Here is a 22,443-nt window from a genome sequence, read left to right as displayed (position 1 = left end):
TTTATGATACTTTCCGGACTTACGGATGCTGCCTAATGATGACTTAAGCCTAATGAAGTACTTTGCCATTTTTTAACCATCCTCCTTCGACAGCGCAAACTTGCGCATAATGCGCGAAATGTGAAAAAGTAGCTGTATAAAGTATCCGAGATACAGTGTTTTGTCTAACAGTTGATTGGTCAAACAATTTTCTAGCGAGGTTCTAGCTTTTTAATCATATTCTTGAATATATGAATTTGCATAAAAACCAGCAGCCCAGTGACAAGCAATTGCGCCGTTGAAACCGCGTTTAATAAATGGCATACGATCGTTTAAATTCGTATAGCCTGGAAATTCGAGCATCGTGATTGGCCACCGTTAGATTTTTCCATCCGTTCGAGCGTATCGAGTTACCGTTACGTTTTTGTTCCGCTGATTTTGTCGTGTATCGGCGCTGCCATTGCGGTAATCGAATTTTCTGCACGCGCTTTTTCGACAACTATATCGGACCCGCGTCTTTGTATCCCGAACAGTGAAAATCGAAAGCTAGCAGAGCCTATCTGGTTGATATTTCTGACAGAATACCCGGTTTGTTACGCTCGCGGTTAATTGATTTTGTCGTAGGCAACACACGCGCGTGGTAGTATCGAATTTTCGTTACAAAAAGTCCCATCGAGCCACGCGTCCCCGCGTTTCGTCCAAGTGTCGTTGTCCGGCCTTTGCGGTGTGTCGCCTGCAATTTACATGCGAATGCATGCCACCGCTTACGTTATCCGTCGTTTACAAATAACCGTGAACGGCCTCGTTTTGCAAATTGCCGGCGAAACTTTTGTGCTCGCTATCTCGGCCGACCGAAACATTTCAAAATCGGCATCTTCCCTGTTACACATTCTCACATACTCCGTAATAGCTTCTAGCCTAATGTATTTTTACCGCTTCTCGAAAAAATACAACGATCGTAACTGTGGCAAATAAAGCATGAAATAAAAAAAGGATGAAATAAGAAAATAGGGAAAAGTATGGCAAAGTCGTACACAGCTATAGAAATCATGGAAGACGATACGAACGGCGAACGTTCGAGGTTGAAACGGAAAAGGCAGAGTATCGTCCGCGAAGTTGCAATTCGCCGATGCACGCGGCAGCGGAGGCAAAGTGAAAGTGCAGTGTGCAGCTCTCTGCGCAAAGCGGCTCTCAGCGTCTTGAAGCCGGGGAGCGCAGAACCTTCTGACCTTGTCCCAAATACTGCGACTGACTGGCTCGTTCGTACCTGGACGACGACGATGGTGGTGGTCGTGCCATGCCGGCATACGCTGCGCTGTTCGTGCAACTTCTCTTCGATGCCGCGTGTACTGCTGGCCCTCTGCTCTTTGTCTCGGATCGCTTGCTGCGCTTCGTCGACTTCCTGTCAGGATACTGCTTGCTTATTACGTTACTTTGGCCACGGTGCCAACGTCTCCAGCACGCTCGAATCACTGGCTGTTATATAGCTAGTCTCCGCGCTCACTGTCGTGCAACATCGAAATATCCACTCGGAAGTGCATACAGTCTCCTTTATTTCGATACTCGACTACAACTCCATCGACAGATTAATATTTTCACTATATTTTCAACCTTACAAACGAAAGAACGATTCTCTACCTTCCAATCTTTGCCTTTTCGCAACTCAATATCGTTTTGATGTTTCAACATTACACAGAGATATTAAAAATCGCGTCTACAGCGTCAAATCTCATTAATCTACAATCGTTGCACTTCTAGTTGGATTAATTGTTATCAACTATCGTTTATATCGGTATCTGACGATTTTAGATCTGGGAGTTTCATTCGAAACATGTTTAACGCATTTCTTATAATTTTTCCACGCGATGGCACCTGCTCTAGCAAAATTCATATATCGTTACCACCGATTGACCAAACGTATTGACAAAATGTTTTTGGCTGTCAGGATACGTATGGCTAGCAACGAATGTTATCGAATAAATTCTTAAAATATGGTGGCCGAAAAATATTGTGGATAGCGTCTCGAATTTTCTAGCGAATTGCTATCTGAAAAGCTGGAAACTCGAACGTATATGTTAGTTCGAGGCGAGGAAGACGAGCGATTCGAGAATTTCGACGAAACGTCGAACGTGAGTTGCGGCGAGAAGAAGGACGAAGAAGAAAACGCGATGGCTGCGAGATCGATGGTTTCAATTTTTTTTTACGACTCTCTGTCGTGAGAGATGCTCGTGAAATTTTAACGGGTTCTCTGCAACGACCTTCTCCTCGGATTCCTCCCGGAGGATTCGAATCGGCCAGGATCACGTCCGTTTATTACAGATCCGTGTTGCGATGCATGCGATTCGCATCTGCAGTGGCGATTCCTTTTCGTCAGGATCGTTTTACGTTCAAGGAATACATTTGAGAAGAAAGCCATCTCTCCCCTGCTTCGCGAAAATTTCCTGTCTCCTTGTGGTATACGTTTCGCGACATCACAAATGAGTATCTTGGCCATATATCGAATATGTAGTCGATTGAAGCGATATCCGACATCGCATAAAACGTAACTGCCAGAAACAGAAACGCTCTCTTTCTTCTGCATGAATTTCAAAATTTGAATTTTGGTCAACTCCTTAGATCGAAAACTCCATTGCACGACGTGTGGATGTGCGCGTAAGTCAGGGTCGGTCGGAAACATTCTCGAGAAGTATCGAATTTGGGTTTGCCTGGGACTCGTTGCGGAACGTCCTTGCCTCAATGCGTACGGTAAATATGTAAATCGCATACGCAGCTGGATACACCGGCTGAACGCAGTACAATGGCTAATTTTCTGAATACACGTGCGCAAGGTAAAGATATTGGTGGTTTAGGAATCGCTTCAAATCGCTTCCCACGCATATTACAATAACTGCAACTTTTGTTTCAAACGGTCTTTCCTATGGCAAATAATTTCCAATTTATTCCCGTTACGAGACTCGTCCTGTATTTGCGATAGAAGAACATTAAAATAATACCAAAAAATCCTGGAAAATGGTCGTTTATTAAATTTAGATCGTTCGATCTGGTCACGATGCGCAGGTGACGAGAAGGCGAAAACGTTGGGTGCTGACACGGACAGGATCGTTCACAAGTGTATCGGCCGGATTGCTCTCGTTTTCGCTGTCCGCGCGTAGAAATGGGTTGGCCGCCGCGAAGAATACGGTGAAGGCAATTAAACGGGAGCGACGGTGCCGATCTTTGTCTCCTCTTGCAATCTCAGATGCAATTAAATCGGATATTTCAGCCGGTGCCGTTTATCGCGATTCCACGAAAAACCTTCCAACAACGACCGGTTAGTCGAAGTAAAAACCGGGCCCTAAGGTTTCCCCTTCTGTCGATCGTTTTTCACGGTAGATCCTTCTCCCTTCTTCCCCTCTCCCGCGGTCCACCCTGTTTCCTCCTCTCCTTCTTCGTCTCTTCTCTTCTCTTATCCTTCCCTTCCGCCACCGTGTACTTATCGATCGTTCGAATCCTTGCGCCCGATATCGGCGCGACGTAATCGAAAACAAAACCGGTTTCGTATATATTATTATCCCGCCGTTGCAAATCACTCGTATGTCGAAACGATCCGCCGACCAGGATGCCCATTAGGCTAAAACGCTGCTACTCGCCTATGAATCGATGCTCTCGGTTATTATCATCCCTGTGTTCTCTATCCTTAGATCGCGGCGGCGAGAGCGCACCAGAGCGACTCGTCTAAATTAATTTCTTCCCCGTTCTCTCACCGAACAGCCCTAATTAAACGATCGAACCCCTCATCGTCGGATTTGTTCGACACGCACTCGGATCTCCGGATAGCTGCGGATAATCGTGGCCTAACCAACGTCCGTCCGAGTCTTCCTCTTTCCTTTATTTCTTCCTTTCTCTTATCTCTCTTTCTTAGATGGTAATTTTTCTAACAACAGATTTTTCGAAACGCACCAGACGCAAGGAAGACGATGCGTGACGATCATCGCGCGTTAAACTCGGTTTTTGCTCGTTAAGTGGCATCTCGATTAAAAAACGGCGTACTGGCAGGAATAAGGGCGCGCAACGATACGAGCAGGGTAAACGCACGTCGTATACGTAATTGCGAAATACTGTTTCCGTTCGTTTCGTTGCAAGTGACGCGAGCAGGGTCATTCCTCGAAGTCGTTAAGCCCCTAAGAACGCACGATCTGCTGTTCGACCCAGCCAAAGTCCAGTCTCTGCTGTTGGGGTTGAAAAATTATTAAAAAAGGCATTTACAAGATATCTTCGAACGTCCATCTTCAAACAGCGATTATTCACTTCTTTCGTTTTGACACAGGCGCGATTACTCAAAAATTCTAAGGTTTGTTTTATTGTCTTTTTTATTTGATAATCTCAGAAAGAGAGAGTCTAGTTCTAGTAATCAAATTTGCTTGAAAATCACGGAATCTCCATGGTCACAGTCAATTAACCTTGTTACTCTCCTCGAATCTAACTCGAAATGAACGTTGCATTGCAATAGACATTATTAAAACTTGCATAGCTTTTCGATATTGTTAGTATAATAGAATATAAGTTTACTATCTCTTGGGTGTTTCCTATTTTATCTGAATAAATTATTCCAAGAAAAGAAGATATCCGAAGAAATATAAAGAGGCCGGGTTAACAGTGCTTTCTATAGTATGATACATCACTTTTTGCGTCGCCTTGTAAGACCAAGGTTAAGCGTGGCAATCGGAATTTAAATATCGAAATCAGAAGCAGATTCTACCATCGATGAAAATCCCGGAATTCATCGGGGCAAACGTTCGCCGACTTTAAAAGACCCGTATACCTTTAGGACGACGCGATCGACCTTTTTCATCTCGCCCAGGCGTCAAGTTCCGTTTACGCATGTTCCTAAAGTATCAAAGCATACTCCTCGTACGACTGGAGAGTACCTCGAGAGCGTCGTTTGATTCAATTGCGACAACTCGAAAGACGGCTCGCTCGCTTCCGCGTGCTTCTTCAATACCGTCTCGAATGAAAACGTTGATACGGAACGTTCTTTGTGCGGCTCTTTTACGCCGCGTCGGTTCGATTTCGCAGAAAAACACGCGCAACACCAGGTACTCCGCAGCCTTTCGTTTTAATTATCAACAAGTCTGTTATATGACGGCGTTTTATGTTTCGCACTCGATTAGCGTGGTCGTTGGTGAAAATGGAATATCGCGGAGACGTCCGTTCACTTCGTTACGACGACATCCTTCGCATCGTTGTTATTCAAGTTTTACCAAACGCGGTTATCGAGAAAATAAATGGAGATCCGCATCCAAACTATTTCTCTCTGCTCGATACGACAAAGTCTCGGAGTAAAGAAAAACAGGAAAAAGTAAAAGAAAAGAGGATAAAGAAACCTATTCGCCATCTTATAATTGAAAAGTAAAGGGGAACTGGCAGACAAAGAATGTCACAAAATAGCTTCGGTGAGAAAATTAAACTTCCGTGTTTTAATCTACTAAAAAAGGAGCAACGTTCGATGAATTTAACTGTAGCTGTGGTCTATAAAATGAAGTTTATGCCTCACTTAGACATCTTCATAAAAGATATAACTTTGAAAAAACGAAGCTGGCACCCCGCTGGGGGTAGCCGCCCACATGCTATATTTATTTTTTATTTATATTTTTTTTTCTTCACCAACAGGATATAACACTTTACCAAATGTGCACAAGGACAAATTGTAAAATAACCAAAATAAAATAAAAAAAAAAACAAAAACTTAGACATCTAAAAGACGAACGATCGATAAATTATTGATCCTTTTACGGTAATCGTATTCCACGCATCGTTTCAATAACGAATGCTAAATTTTAGCATCAAAAAATTGTTAATTTAGCATCAAATAATTGCTCTCTTGTACAGACGTTTCGCACGTTACGATCGCGATTCGTTGCGATTTCATAGTTCTGCAACGACACGAACAAAGTACGTTATAAAATAGAAATTTAGGAAAAGTGCAGAGTGCTCTTAATCTTCGATAGAAACAGGAAAAATAGTGGCGAAAAGATGGAATTCTGATGGACGGTATCATCCGTGCCGATTTCCCGAAGCAAATCGAACCTCGGACTGTTGCGTGTCGGACGCGATGTGAGTTGCAGTTAACGTGAACGCGGGTTCGAGGCAGCCGCACGATTTGCATGTCGCTCGAGGTATCTCTCCTCGGTTCGTAATGAATAATAGATTAACGGCCGCTTATTGGGCGGCCCAACGAGGCCTTCGCGACCGTCAAATGTTAGAACGTTCTAAAATGGCCGCCCCGAAGGCCAGACCAGGTTTTTACGACGACCGGTTTAGAAACCGACTGCGCTTCCCGCACTACTTGCCGTTCGATCGCTGTCCACTGCCAGAAACCAATCACGATCGCTTCTCGAGAATCGACGTTCGATGCGTGCCGACCAATCCAGATCCCATGCAACATATATACGACCTGGCTTTTCGTTCTCGTGCGACTTTGACTTTCTTTCTTACTCCGACTTTAATCAATTATCCATCCCTATATATATATATATGTACGTATACAACTATGCACTTACGATGAAACGTAACCTGTTTATTCTTTCTTTTTTCTTTTTAATTAATTAATCAAGTATACCAAAGATTAGATTAAGCATACTAAGATTATGTAAGAGGAAGAGTACGCGAAGGCGGAACGGGTCGGTGAAGACTACGGTTTTTTACGACGCGAAGTCGTGTTGTCCAAGAATCGTAAAGGTGTGCCAACTACTGATTCAAGATCGAGCCTCGATCAGACGCACTTCCACCGCTTCGATGGGACGAGTTTCTTTTTCCGCGAATCGAAAGCGGTTCGACGCATTTCCTAGCCCACTGCCCGATATCTTCCGTTTTTTTCTATTTTTTTCTTTTTTTGTTTCTTTTCTAAACCTCGATACGACATTGCGCGTGGAATAAGCACACAAGATCGAGTCGGTAAGACTGGGCTAATTGTCTCGAGCTAACGAGATCGAGCATTTTCTCGCCTCGATAACTTTGGTAACGTTTCGCCGAGCGATCGGTTCGCGGCGTAAGAAGACCGATCGCGCTCATCGATCACCGCGTCTCTGGCTGACCGGTAAAAACGTTTGATAAAAATAGCCGATAAAAATGGCCGATAGAAATGGCCGAAAACCGCAGCCACGCGGACGATCTCGTCTTCCAAGCGGACACTGGTAGCTCTAGCTGGTAGACACGGATCGCGTTCGCCGCCACGCATGCTCCATGTTCGAAGGCCTCGTTTTTCGCTTATTTTATTCGATCGGGCGAAACGTCGCACCGAGACCAGATCAACTGAGAGGAAACAAGATGACACGAGAGAAGAGTCGTTAGCTATCGGTGGCATCTGAAATACTTGGAATCTGCGTTGTGTATAGGTGGCGACAGGTTCGAATCGCTTGCAACATGACTCGAAGATTCAAACTTTCGAAATTCTTGGCAAGTCGTGAATCCTGATAGATCTTGCTTCTTTAAAGTCTAAAAAGTCTTGATCGCGTTCAAAGTCTAAAACGTCTTGAAACTCTCGAGAGATTCGATAGGTTTTGAAAGCTTGACGAGAGTATTCGATATATTACGAGCTCTTTGATTACTTCTGTTCAAACGGTATCGTTGATGTAATATATTAAAAAAGTTCGGAAATTGCAAGTTATCGTAAATACGTTTATTTCGCGATGATCAAGACTCTCGACGCTCTAGTGACTCGTCAAGACTTTCAGAGTTTCAACCCTCGACTACAAAAACTCAGTTTACTCGATAGTACTTTACTCGTTAAATCATTCGAAAGATTAATTCAACACAGATACGTACTCGTTTGTTAAAATTCTTTACTTATTTTAGAAAAGAAAATAGAATAGACCTGTTCGAATTTCTCACCAGATTGTGCCAATGAAAAAGAAACTTAACTCGATATGTTTCCCCGAGCCAACGGAAGTCTGTGATTAAGACTTAAATTTCGATTCAAATTTTTCATCACATGTATATACCTATACATATTCGAAGCGATTGGACGCGTTTGAGATCCCACCGCTGGTTGTAGTGCACGCGTTCAACGCTGGTAGACAGAGAATGACAAAGAGAAAACATTCTCCTTCGGTTTCAGATCGACGATACGAAACGGTCGTTGGACGACCGTGCGCGCCATCGAGGATCGAGAGCGAGAAAGCAAAACGAGCCATCGTCGAATCTACGACATCGCGTTCGAACAACCTCGATCGTTGCACCTTTTTGTTCTACCCAGTGCATCGTCGATGGCTGGTTACAATTTCACAATAAGTAGTAAGAACAAAGGTCTGCTATTACGTCCCCTGGCAGACAATACTGGTCGCGGATAATGAATCGTAATCGCGATCGACTGTTTTGCGGCACGAATTAGGCGAGCATCGTCTGTGCTTAGAATACGATCGTCGCGAATAACAAGCCTCGAATAATGCGACCGGTACAACGTCGTAGATCGTTACACGCTGGCGTACGCATACAAACTGGATATGGACGCGAGTAGTCTTTGCACCTGCCAGGCGTTCGATTTACCAACTATTTACGATACGCGTGGACAAACGTTTGCCGTCTCGCCTCGAATCTCCACCAAATCACCGCCTTTCCTTCATCTCTGCGGATCATTGTATTTTAATCGTATTTTTGTTCCCTACACTCGCGAAACCGGACAATAAACCGACTGCAAGAGAAACGCGGAAAATAACGCGCGCAACAATGTCCACGGTCGCTTGATTATTCTTTCCATTCGTTCGAACGCGCGTATCGATCTTAAATTGCGACTCCAAGTTTTTCATCGTTTAACAACGATGTATGCATACACGGTGGTTGTAACAAGTATCGGCGCGTTATTGAATGCTTATGTACAGCGTTTATGTACTGGTTAATTAGATCCAAATACATGCTACAACAATTGAAGAAGTATAATCATTTAGTTGTACCTTTATGTAGCTAGAAAAATTTCACGTTGTGAAAATGGAATATACGATGAAACCTGACAAAACGGCTGCATTGAAAAATAAATAATTGTACGTGCCAACACGTTTCGTAGCCACTGTGCACATCCTATCGTAGGATAGTTAGAGATTGCTGGCGAAGAAAAATTCCAAACTCAAATGATACGGATATTGTAGCAGTGGTTACAGAGAGGAGAAGAATTAGTGGATTTGTCGTAAAAAGAAAAAAAGAAAAATTAAGGGATTAAAGTGTATTTAGCACATTTTGGGGAAAAGCTGTTTCTAAGTTACACGTTCCACAAGTTTCAAACAGTTCGTGCTTTCTGACGAAATATCGGCGAGCTCGTGCATACCTTGTTGTTAATTCAACTTGGATCATAAATACAGAACCTTGCGCGAGAGGTTTCCATTCAATTTACGATCTCGCTATACTTTCCCCCTCGCTACCATCAACGAACCGACAAAAACCTATCGATTATGCGTTACCGTTTCTAATTGGAACTGCCGCTGCGAGTTTAAGAGGAGGAAAACGCAGGAAAAAAAAACAGACGAAATTAATTTCCGCCTGTACAGGAATTATTCATCGTATTACGGGAGCGTTCGCGTTGAATTCTAACGAGACGGTCGCGCATAGACGTACTACGTATTTCTAGGCAGCGTGTGGTATCTTTTTATAAAATCTTATTTGTCTCGCGAAGGTATTTCTCTCGGCGGTACGTCGTTTCTCTGGATTCAGCGCGGCGACCAACTATCCGCGCGCTGTCCTTGTAGATTCTAATGCTAAATCCGTCTCTCTGAACCTCTCTCTATCTTTCGAGCAACCGATTGGAATGCATTACCAATGGTTTTAAGAACCTTGAAGCCACCGGCCACGTTTGAAAGTAAGCTGCACAATTTCTTACCCACCGGCGAGTCACCACTCGGAATAATTGCTCTTTGCATGTATTACGGTCAAAGTTCGAATCTCGTTCTCGCTTGCTTCATCGATCGATCGCTGCCCGCTCTATTAATTTACTCGTCCGTCTCATTTTTTCAATCCGACAACGATAAAGGCGCGTATTTTCCAAGATCGCCGGACAATAGTTTCGTGAAGCGCGGAAATCGTCGTGCTATCGAACGTCAAATCGATGATGACATCGCGTTCATATCGCATAGCGATTAGATACACATAGAAAAAATACGGAACACGGAACGTACAGCCAGATTCGATAATTACGGTAGCGGACAAAAGAAAGTTAAAAGTTCGCAAGCGCTTTGTTTCTCTATACGCATTGTGTAATTTCTCTACTAGATATTTTTCACCACGTTGCTCACAGTCACCTGTTTTGCAGTAGGTGTACATGCTCGTTCAGAAATCCTACGGCGGTCGTTACGTTTCGTTCAACACGTTGCAACAAACTATGGATGAGCTGCGTCGTGAAAAACCATGTAATTTAAAATCTGAAATTCATCATCCGCACCAAATATCGAACTTTTATTGAAAATAAGAGATCACTGGTCCTACGATTTTTCAACCGCAGTGTATATTGCCATACTTTTTTTCTCCTTAAACAACATCCAGTTTGTACAATCTTATTTTATTTATTCTAGATACGACCTATATTTAAACTTCTTGTTTTTTTCGTCCGTCAATGTGTATCTGATCATCTCGACGAGCAAACACGATCTGCCGATTAGACGGACTTCCGCCATGTCGAAGGTCGTTCGACAGCAGAGTAGATGGCAGTTGCACGGACAAAGTAGGTTTCTGGGTAGCGAATCTTACCAAACCACGCGGCGTTTCGTACCGATCTCGCGTCCCAAGCTTCACCGGTGAGTACGCCTTTCCCTCGCAACCACTCGCGTAAAACCATTCCACGGATTATCTGGCGAATTTACGCGTTTCGTCGAACCACGGCTTCCACCGCGTCCAGGTTGGGCACGCGGAACGTGGTGGAATGGCACGACCTTAAGGCGCGTTCGCAGAGCCACTCCCGGCTCGGTAGCGGTGCGTAAAAAAAGAGAAGAAAAGAAAAACCGTTCGCGAGACTTCAGGGCTATCGGGAGCAAAGTCTCGAAACTCGTCTCGATCTCTGTTATCCGATAGAAGACCCTGAATTCCTCTTGTTCGGTAAACGATCGCGATCTTGTGGCGTGATAGACGCGTTTAGTCGCCGTTCTAACGATTCCGGGATTCGTACGCGGAAACGCGACAGTACAGTGGCGTGTGAAATTTTCCGGCCAGAATGATATTTTAGCTATAGTTATATTCGAATGGCGACGTCCAGAAGGATATCGAGTGATATCGGGCGGAAGATTTTGCCGAGCAAAAGAAAAAATGTACAGTGGAGAAACGCTATTGCAAAGTTGTACAATGTTACTTAAAACATTAAGAAACGGCAAATGGTAAAAAATAAAAATAGTAAAGTAGTAAATAAAAAGGGGAAAATGTATGTGGCCGGTAACTTGCGCACACCACTGTATAATGGCTCGGCAAAGTATTTAAACACTTGCCATAGAATCATGAAAGATATAACTTAGAAAAAGCGAAGCTGGCACCCCGCTGGAGGTAGCCACCCACATGCTATATTTATTTTTATTTTATTTTTTTTCTTCACCAATAAGATATAACACTTTACCAAATGTCCATAAGGACAAATTGTAAAATAACCAAAATAAAATAAAAAACAAACTTGCCATAGAATCATTTACAATAAAAGTATTCGTTACATGAAGCATTCTGAAATTAGCACTGTATTTATCTAGTCTGAGAACAATCTAAAAATATATGTGGAGGTTACAAAAAATTTTATGGCAAACATATCTAGTAAAAAATCGGTATACGATATGAATAATTTACCAAATGTCCATAAGGACAAATTGTAAAATAACCAAAATAAAAAAAAAAAAAAACTTGCCATAGAATCATTTACAATAAAAGTATTCGTTACATGAGGCATTCTGAAATTAGCACTGTATTTATCTAGTCTGAGAACAATCTAAAAATATACGTGGAGGTTACAAAAGATTTTATGGCAAACATATCTAGTAAAAAATCGGTATACGATATGAATAATTTACCAAATGTCCATAAGGACAAATTGTAAAATAACCAAAATAAAATAAAAAAAAAAACTTGCCATAGAATCATTTACAATAAAAGTATTCGTTACATGAAGCATTCTGAAATTAGCACTGTATTTATCTAGTCTGAGAACAATCTAAAAATATATGTGGAGGTTACAAAAAATTTTATGGCAAACATATCTAGTAAAAAATCGGTATACGATATGAGTAAGCATTTTAAATTAAAAAACAAATGAATATGGAACATGCTTAAAAAGGAAAAAAAACAAATCCCCTACTGTTACCGCCTATAACAGAATTACAGGAAAGTAGAGGAAGTAAAACACGACAGACACTGAAGGTGATAGACATTTTGCTCTATTCCATTATGGTGGCGAGCATGTTAAGCGTTAATAAGTGTTAAATATGGTCCCATTAAATATTGATTTTATCAATATAATGGATAATTGTCTGTTTAAATGCTTATCGAGATCGATGTCCTAATTGTTTTCAGCCCTTGAAAATCATGCTTCGTAAAAAGAAGCGAGATCGCATTTTTCATAGATTTCTGCTGGTATTTTACAAAAAACAGTCTTCTGTGCTTTTCTTTGTCTCCTACCATACGAAGGATATTTTTACCAGAAAATAGATTTTCATTATCGTGGTAAACATCCTTTCTTCGTGTACACTACCCGCTAATTGCTAATTTTTTTTTTTTTTTTTTTTTTTTTTTTTAATGTGGCAGCTAGACAGCAATTGCTACGCAATCGTTGCGTATTTTTCTCGAGCGACGGGAACGATACGGATTAATTAACGTTTTTGCTGTGAAAATCAATCTACGAGGAGACGCGTCATTCACGACGCTTCGCGACGCCTGGCCTTCGAATAGCTGGCGTAGATGACGTCAGGCCCTTCTAAACAGGAGGGGCCCGGGCGACTAAACATGGCCGTAGATTTAGGCGACCAATCGCCAACAGCCAGCACCAGTCCCCCTTTCTAAACCGTCCATGGTCCAAAAAAGACCCGCACGAATTTCGGATTCGAACCGAATGGCCGACTCAAAATGGCCACACGACAGCCTTCAACGATTCATAGATTACAGTGCCGTTTTCCGATTAACTAGCCCTTAACGCGTGACACGTACATTTTCATGAATCGTTCCCTCCAAACGCAAAAAGATAACAAAGTTACATAAGCAGAATATTATCATCGATACTACACACACGTCAAGTGACCAATCAAACAAACAAATACAAATTATAAAAACTGTACATGTTTTTACAAACTTTCATATCCAACTTTATCCAAACAAGTACACATGTTTGTAGAAAAGAAGCGCCGTATAAATCTAAAGCTATAATTATTCGTCTAGTGGAATAATCGTAAAATGGAAAATGCAAAATAATAATTTATTTAATTTACCGTGTTTAGAAGTGCAAACGGCGTCGCTAATAAGCGATTCGTGTTTCAAGTTCGACTAAAAAAAGAAAAACCTTAATATCGTACTACATTGACGGTAGACGCCACATTTGGTGGAATTTGGATAATCAATTTTATTCTTGACGAGATCAACGTGATTTCGAAGCGACGCCGCTACACGACTATCTATTTATATTTGATCAACGTTGATACTACGATGCAGTTTTGAAAAGCGAATAATCATGGTCGGAGTAACTTCCTTGCTGATAAATATGCGTACCTCGTAGTCAAATGACAACGAATGACGAAAAGTGTGAGACGATTCTCGTGTCTTCTTGTTCCGCCCCTTGGATCCTCCTTCGACTTAAATTTCACGACGAAACGATGGCCGAGCGAGTGAATCGATCGATGCATTCATTAGACCAATTATCGTCGTTCCAACGCGACGCGCTCGTCGATCGCAAATATTTACGAGCCGAGCACGCAGCATTAATATTTATTGCATGCAAACTACTCTGCCGACCTCGGTGTATCAGCGTCGTTTTCGCAACGATTGGTCCAATTTCCGCGGTATCCGATCCGTCTTTGCCATCGTCTCGATCCATTCTCTTTGGAACTGCGCGGATTTACGAACGAAGCAGAATCGAGCGGAATGCTCGAGGAAAATCGAGTCAGCGAACGGACGAATTTTGGGAGCGTCGTGTCTTCGGAGTCGACCGCCGATTTTCAAAAGCGACATCACGCTAATCTTGGACGAAAGAGTAGAGAAATGAAAGAAACGTCACATCGGAGCGTATTACAAATAATATGACTGTAAGTAGTTAAAGCAAAAAGGACAGACATTAATTAAACACATTAGCATACGAGGTCAGCTTGGAAGCCGTTGATTAACTGTAGCTATAAAGTGAAAAGTAACGTGCATTGAATGTTATAATTTTTCAAAAATTTCCTTTGAATCTACGTTAATTGCATTTTCTCGGAATAAAGGAATTTATGAGAGTAACTTGTTTCCTTCATGAATTCAATACTAATCACACATCCAAATAACATAATCGAGAGACTTGCAAGAAGTAGCGTTGATTAGATTGGCTTCTTAGAGGTTCATATACATATCCGTGTACAGTGCCGGACTGAAGAAAGTTAAAAATTCATACTTGTGCATAATAACTACGTTACATTAACAACAACTACATAACATGTACATACTTATTAGGTATATTATACCATACATACATAGGCATATATTAGCTATATTAATTCATATTTCTTTTTCTCCTCATCCATTATAATCTTTCTTTTTTCCTAAAATTCTTCTGCTTTTTCTACTGTTTATCTTTCAAACTTTCTCATCTCTTCGTCTTATTGTTGGATGATTAATATAATCTTTGTTATTACAATACGCTCGCGTCTCTCGATCTTACGATCAAAATTCTACTACGAGTAAATTGTGAAAAATATGACGAATTTCGAATGTTCCTGATGGAATGACCAAATGTATACACATGCAGTTAAGGCTATAGAGGTTTCTTTCAGACGCTTCGAACAGAGGTGAACACCGAGCTAGTCCCGGCGTGTGGTAATCGTCGTTTGCAAGATGTTTACGTAATTTCACCTTTTTTCGCATGCATCTCCGCTGATCGGGCACCCGCCTCCCCTCTCTTGTGGTGTCGTGTTCCCCTCCTTGGCTCTCAACCTCTTTACCGATGCACGCGAGAAGCGGTTTATAATACCGCCATTAATGGACGTCGTCGTGTTTCTCACGACACGGACAAAGTTAAAGTTTCTCTCTTCCCCTTCGTTCTTGTCCTTTTTCTCAAAATGAATCAGACTCCAGCACCTTTCCACCGATCGAGCGCACCAAACTTTTCAACGATCGCGTGCCACTCGCTGGAGAACGTAAACCGAAGCATCGAGTAGCCGCGGCGCCGATTCATACCTCGACAAGCCAGGGTCGCCGCGCAACCACTCTACGAAAGCGAGTAAAAGTATCATTCAACGATGTCGATCGAAGCTACGCTGCCCTTTTGTCCGTTTCGATTCCAGCGATTCGATCTTTCCAAGGGTTTTAATACTCAAAAGTCACGTGTCCCGAGCATCTTCGAGTCGTAACCCCCCGCCCCCTTTCGGAGTAGTCGAACGATCTGCAACCCCTTTGCGAAGAAAAATCACGATTGTCGAATTGCGTGGAGAATAATGCAAATTATCGGAGTAAAAGTATCGTTCGATGACTATTATTCGATCGAGACTTACGGCTCTTCCTTTTAGATTGCAGGAATGTGATGGTCCGATGAATTTCTCAATTCTGTTTGAATCGCAACCTTTTTAAAGCGGTCGAATAATCCGCAACCTCTCTATAAACAAAAAACACGAGTGTCAAACTGTGCGTAGAATAACGCAAAGTTACGTGATCCAACGGTCGAGTCGAAGCTCAGGACTCTTTTTTCGGCTTCTAGGACTCTACCAATTCGATAGTTGATAGGTGAAAGACTTGCAATTCTTACGTATAAATTAACGCTTTGTCTGGCGACTCTTCGTCTAGGTAAAAAAATAGTTTTAGTATAACGCGACCATTCGGCATTACTGAAATAAATAAGCACCAAAGATATTCAACTAAACTTGCGATGGGGATTCTCCAGGAAACTTTGCAACCCCTGTCGGATTTATGACTCACAGGCTGGAAAACCGAGCTTTAAACGCATCGTCACTTGGCAACGTACACGTACTGTGAGACTTAGAGTCCTGTTTTGCGGCCAAGTTTCAGGACAAAATACAGCACACACAAGAATACACAAAAATCACGCTCCAATGCGACTTAAACCCAAAAAACAAAAAAATAAACGCAAAAACCGAAAATTCACGACACATATTAGACCATGGCTACGTCGTACCGACGCGTATCGGTACTTTTGCCTAAACACACTATACTCAAATTCATTGTTTATTGTGAATCTCAAAAATGTACAAAAAATCAAATATTGGCTAAATAAACTATTTAAAAAAAAAAAAAAAAAAAAAAAACGTACTGTGGGACTTGTGCGATGCTTTTTTCAATTTCTTTCTGTCTTCTACGTATACATTCAGCTATTCAGCAACAAACTCTCCCTGCGAACAAAAGTCACGCGGATCATTAATAGCTCCTTTACAGTGTTACTGTGTTGAAACAAATATTAATGCTTGAAACAGCCACGTTTCTAGCGAAACGTGTTAAAATATCTTTTGTGGATCTTCAGCGTGGTTGGAAGGAAATTCGATAGAAATATAGAAGAAAAATACGCTATTCGGATTGGAGCAAAGTACGAAAAATTCGCGTTAGCGTGAGAAGCGACTGCACGTAGAAAATAGGTGTTCTCACGCGGCACGTCGCGAGCCTCGCGTGGACAAAATTTTTCACGCGGTCGCGTAAGATCGTCGCTCTCCTGCTTTCTCTCTTTCCTCCTTGCATCTTCTCTATTCGCCTTATTCTATCCGTGTTCCCCTTGGGCCGGCCCTCTTCTCGTTTATTTCCATCGGCTGTCTTCTCATCACGAGCGACGCGAACAGCAGCCGTGCGTGAGCTCCAACTTTTTGTCGGCCGTCGACCGGCCGCCGTTCTCAATGATTCCAAACCCGTTTCCACGCACGTACACGCGTCCCCATCTCCGTCTTAGACCGCGTTCCTTCGCAAACAACATGCAACAGCGTCACCGGAAATTTTGGTGTCTTTACTCGTAACATAGTCGATCGAAGACGAAGAGGAAAGTTTCGATCGTGGTGCTCGCGGCCAGTTCTCGATTCGAGGCATCTCCTCGTTCCTTTTATATCGAAGCTGCTGCTAGCTGATCAGACCAATGATAGGCTGTGACGTCCTGCTTCCTGGACGGGAAACAGGGTCTGCCGTTCCTCCGAGAAGAACAGATTTATAATAATTATCTGAAAAGAACGAAACGCATGCTCTCTGCAACAAATTACAGGGGAGGGTATTAGTACAGCGAGGCATGGCATGGCATGGAGCTTGACGGTAGGTCAGTACCTTCTGCCTATTCGAAGCCCTCACGCCGCGCCACGCCGCTCCTTTCTTTTTCTCCCTCCGGTGATCCCCTTACCGCTTCTGCCGCTCTCGGTGGTTCAGCTCTGGTCGAACCAACCCGGTCATTCGAACCGACCAAACTGGTTTCGCCTCGTTTTCCGATGTCGCACCGTGTATTTGATAGATTTCTGCTTCATCCCGATCACGCTCCGTGAATTCGACTTCTCCAGATCTTCGAAAAGTCCTAACCCAAATGAAACTGTTTGCGCCTCGTTTTCCGATGTCGCGCCGACACGTACAATCTGATACATCTTTTTACATCTTTATAGTTGCTTTATATCACGCCCCATGAATTCGAGTTCCGCCAGTTTTCCAACCGTCGCTGACAAGTTCTTCCAACTTCTTAAAAAATTGTAGATTCCACGGATTGTGAGATCGTTACGCCACTTATGAGCGTGAGTATGTTCGTCGAATTAACCATCGGTAAACCTACTTGATGATAATTCCACCTCGTTCGAGGTCGAGCTAAAGGCAGGTGTGCGAAACCGTTGCGTGGAGAGTTTTTAACAAACCTTCAGTTTAAGTCGATCCTTGGCAAGCCTGAGAATCGGTTGGAATTTTGCAGGAGCCGGTTCGATGCGCCGGTATACACCGCGACCCGACTTAATGAAAAATAATCTAGATTCCGGATAAGGGTGGAAACGAGAGCTCGTTGGTCGTTATTGCCACGCTCATCTAGATAGACGCCACCTTAAAATTCACTGGCATAGGTGTCGTTAATTACGCGGATCGTCCTTCCTGTCGGTGTTTCGCCAATTTTTCTCTCTCCCCTTCAATGGCCACTGAAACAGATAACGTCTCTTAGAACGTTATATCCTAAACGTCATAGACGAAACACAGAAGAATTCTGAATTTATCAAGGAACTATGACAGTTTATACGATCAAAGTTCGCTAATTTTCCTCGCCATCTATTATTTCTCGTTTACATGGTAGGAGGTTTCACACAAGTGAAATAAACCAGCGAAAGTTGAGTTAACGCGTTCGGTGGGAAGTGGACGCGCGTATTTAGGAAGCAACTCTTCGTTGACGTATTGTCGATATACGTAGCGACACAATTTTTTGCAATAACACTAATCGATCTAACGTGCGTTCTAGCCCTTATTAGAGTCGATCCAAAGGAAAACAAGCTTTTTACATTTTCTTCGAAGAAAATAAGAACCGTGGAAGTGGTCTCGAATTAAACGTGTTAACCGAGCATTAACTAAACTTTGGTCCAAATAGGTAGAGTTCAGATAAAAAAAGCGAATTTCTGCTGTAAGTGTCTATCCGTTTAGTTAATTAGCCAGATAAACTAGCCATATCGATTACATTTCGCTACAGTGAAGCGCACAACGTAACTATCGGAGCTAAGGAACGAAAAAATCTATCGAACGAACGGCTACGTCGACCCTTGCGCCATCGTCGCCAGCGCTCCCTCGCTTTATCTAATTATCCGCTCGTGTCTCTACGCGTCCCTTCTTTTTTTCATTTGCCGTGCTTGTAACATATTCTACCAAGGGGGCAGTTGGCCGGAGGACATAATAAATTCCAGTGGCGGCTTTTCCCCGCTCGCGGCTTCCGACTCACAGAGCCGAGTCTCTTCTCTTTGGCCTCGTCATCGGCTACTCTTGTCTCCGTCTCGGTCGCTCGCCAGCCAGCGCATCTGGACGTCTCTCGTTCGTCGCCGTAAACGGAGGAAACGCCGAGGAAGACGCGAAATATGAAAAAGGGAAGAGGTTGAAGAGAAAGAGAGAGAGGAGAGTCGGGTCGCCTGGCGCGTAATTGAAACGTCCTGTACACGCCTATAACGCAGGAGGAACGCTGTTGCAGTTCATCAGTCATTCCGGGAGTATACGGCAGTCATCGCGGATGCATTTGCAACCCCACAGAGCGCGAAATGACGTGGGTGGTAGGGTGATGGAAGCAGCGGGAGTGGAGCGCAGCCGGGGGTGTGCTCGCGCCCCCGTTCGTCCCGATTCGCCCCGGTTCAGCCCCGGTTCGTGAAGGGAGACCAGGAGAGCGGAAAGGGAGAGGATAAGGGAGGATATATATTCGCGTATACCTACGGTTCGCGTATACGTACTCGTGGGGTAGGTCGTGATTGCTCGACGATACAAAGGATGGACAGAACCCCCCTGGGCACCCTTCCCTATTACGCCCGTGAAACTCCTCCGGTGGCACGAACGGTTCGCCCTCCAAACCAACCGATAAGACAAAGACCGACCGAAGGAGACGGGGGATACCGGTAAATTGAACTAGCCGCCGAAGACGCACCGCTCTGGGCACGCTTCCGCCCTCCTGTCACAGTCGCGGAATTTCCTCTCTTTCTCTGTTTATCTACACAGAATCGTGCGAATATTCGTCCGCTCGTAGCACTCGATTTTTCGAACACGTTACCACGTCTCTCTCATGGAAAAATTGGGAATTTTTACCAATGTTACCTTCCTCTATTAATATTAATATAATATGCAAAGAGTTGTTTCCGTGCTTACGATTTTAATTTCACGTACGTATTTGTATTTGAATATCTACTATAGAAAATTTTCATGAATATATTACGCGTATTAGATGCACCAAATCTATCGAATCATATGAAACTAATACATGCGTGGACTTAATTAAAGCGGGACTAAACAAAGTCAGAAAAAAGTTTATTTATATAATTGTTATAGCATCTTAAATTTTTTTTTTTAAGAACACATTTCTTTTTTATTTTTTAATTTTTAAAAAATTTAAATTTTTAATTTCGCCAAAATTTTTAATTTCAGATTTTTTTCTGCCGTTGTTTAGTTCACCCAGAAGAAAAATACATAGTAATTTAATTCTTTTTTGGTTTCTTGTTTCAGTCAAGAATTACGAGGTGGATCTTTCCCGCCGATTGAAGACTGCAGCCCATGAAATAGGCTTAGAACTCTGTTATAATTGTTTTTTTACTTTAAAAACAATTTTCTTGTATTTGTTAAATATATATAAAACCATACCTCAAAATTCAATAACTTCATTTCTTTCTTTCCCTTCTAAAAAAAATCACAAAAAAACGCTGTTTTAGAACATTCTAATTCAGGACACTCCCTTAATTAGTATAGAAATGCTACGATGAACATGAGACGATCACAAGTAAGAAGTGACGTTTCTCTTTTATAGAGAAACAATCTTAAAGTTCGATATCTCGTCAACAAACTCCATCGTACGTCGCAACTATTGTCGTATTTGATTTTGGGATTAAATTAATTTGATTTTCTGTTTCTTCGTTCTCTTGCATTTTTAACAAATGTTAACCAGGTTACTTATACACGAAGACTGTTATTAATTAATTTATTATTAATCTTTTGTAAGCATTCTATGTATCTCCATCGCATCTCCAGTCTCTTCTGTCCATTTCATTTCCCTTTTTCCCCTCACTGTTATGCTTTCACCCTTCCAATTCTTCGTCGACCACGTCGCTGGTTCCTCTTCCCATTGCCTCGTTGTCGCCGCAACGCAGGGATCGTCTTTGACAATTTAATAACGTTCAACTCTCGCCGCGTCTCCGCCTCTCCGACTTCCACTTTCGCGTTAATCCCGCACCACAGGGTGGCTCGCCGTGGCATAGACGAAATTATCGGGGTCCGAAAGACAGAGGGTCGTTCCTCGCGGAGGAACGTTTGGCAGAGGCTGCGCCGGGTACGGAAATTCGTCGGAGTATTGTTTTTGAAGTTTCAATTAAAGGCGGATGCGTGGGTCGGCGAGGACCAACGTTTTGCCGACGTTGCACCGGATCTCGGATCTTGGCGAAAATTGTACAGTCGCCGCGCGTTCGTCGCGTTTCGCCGAGAAAGCAGCGATTGTACGAGTGGATGGATCTCCAGAGGCGTGCTCGCTAATTGGATTAATTCCGATGGCATTTTTCCGCGTTACCCTTCGAGCCGTGTACACGAAATAAATAACGCGAATTACGTGAATTACGTAAATCGTAATGAATAGTCAGTAACGGCCGGGAATTTCTTTCAACTGTACGAGACTTAGCGCACCAACTTGAATACGCGTACGCGATATAGCCTTTAATGTTATCTGGAAATTCTCAAGTTGACGTATATCTTATATTTTATTACTTCGGATTCGATTATTACTACTGTCAAGCTAACTAAGCACTGCTACTTGGTAACATTATTTAATAGCGGTTTTCTATTGGTGTCAGGCTGGAAGACGAACTAATCGACTCTATTTTCTACAAGATTCTTTTAATTTTGATAGCCGGCCTACGCACGATCAATCTTATATTTTCCAAAAACTGGAATGATTAACCTCGATGAAGCTGACCAGTTTGATCTCTGAATGGTTCATCAGTGCTTATTATACGTAGGAATACTTATTCGTTTCTACATATATTTCAATGTACATATTCGCGCTATCAACGTAATGTAGCAACCACAAATGAGTTATTAGTGTTATTCACTATACCTATTCATTACCCATACTATCGGCGTAATAGCCAAAAATAAATTACTAGTGTAGTTTGTCTTTTACCTTCTTTGATATTAAGATCTATTATTTATTACACTTAACTGCTTTAACATACAACACACTATACTATATTATGCTACAAGATAAGCTAAATCTATAATTACAACGGAGCATCTTTTCAAAGCGAAGAAATATAGAAAATAATGACAAAACGATTCATTGAATAAACGATTCTTTCTCCGACTTTATATAACGCGTGACGATAGAATCTAAAAATGCTTCAGCGTATGCAGAGAAGTTATGCATTTAGGGGTGAAAATGAATGGTTGAGCCGTTACAAAATCGGCATCTAAAGGGTTAGAGATGCCGATTAAAACTAACGTTCCGCGTGGTAATTACCGCGTTAAGTTTGCATTGTCCGTGGACCCTTCGTTCGGCCAAGTTCAGATCTCAGATAGAAGGAAGATTTTCGCATCGTCGGGGACGAGAGCCATAGCCGGGAAAACGAAACGCAAAGCGGAGCAGGAACGCGGAAAGAAGAAAGGAGACGGAAACCCGCTAATAAAAGC

General features: G+C 42.5%; 2 long non-coding RNA genes across 6 annotated transcripts in view; both read left to right on the top strand.

Annotated features, from left to right (window-relative positions):
* Window positions 1-22,443, top strand: part of LOC132911592 (uncharacterized) — a 91,231-nt gene that overhangs the window by 45,029 nt on the left and 23,759 nt on the right. The window lies entirely within an intron of this gene.
* On the top strand, window positions 13,957-20,427 carry LOC132911972 (uncharacterized). Its single transcript, XR_009659130.1, has 2 exons — window positions 13,957-14,198; window positions 20,278-20,427. It is a non-coding gene; the product is annotated as an uncharacterized LOC132911972 (long non-coding RNA).

Source organism: Bombus pascuorum, chromosome 11, assembly GCF_905332965.1.
Source record: "Bombus pascuorum chromosome 11, iyBomPasc1.1, whole genome shotgun sequence".
Lineage (NCBI taxonomy): Eukaryota > Metazoa > Arthropoda > Insecta > Hymenoptera > Apidae > Bombus > Bombus pascuorum.
The sequence above is the reverse complement of the archived record's forward strand: the minus strand, read 5'-3'. Positions and strand labels throughout refer to the sequence as shown.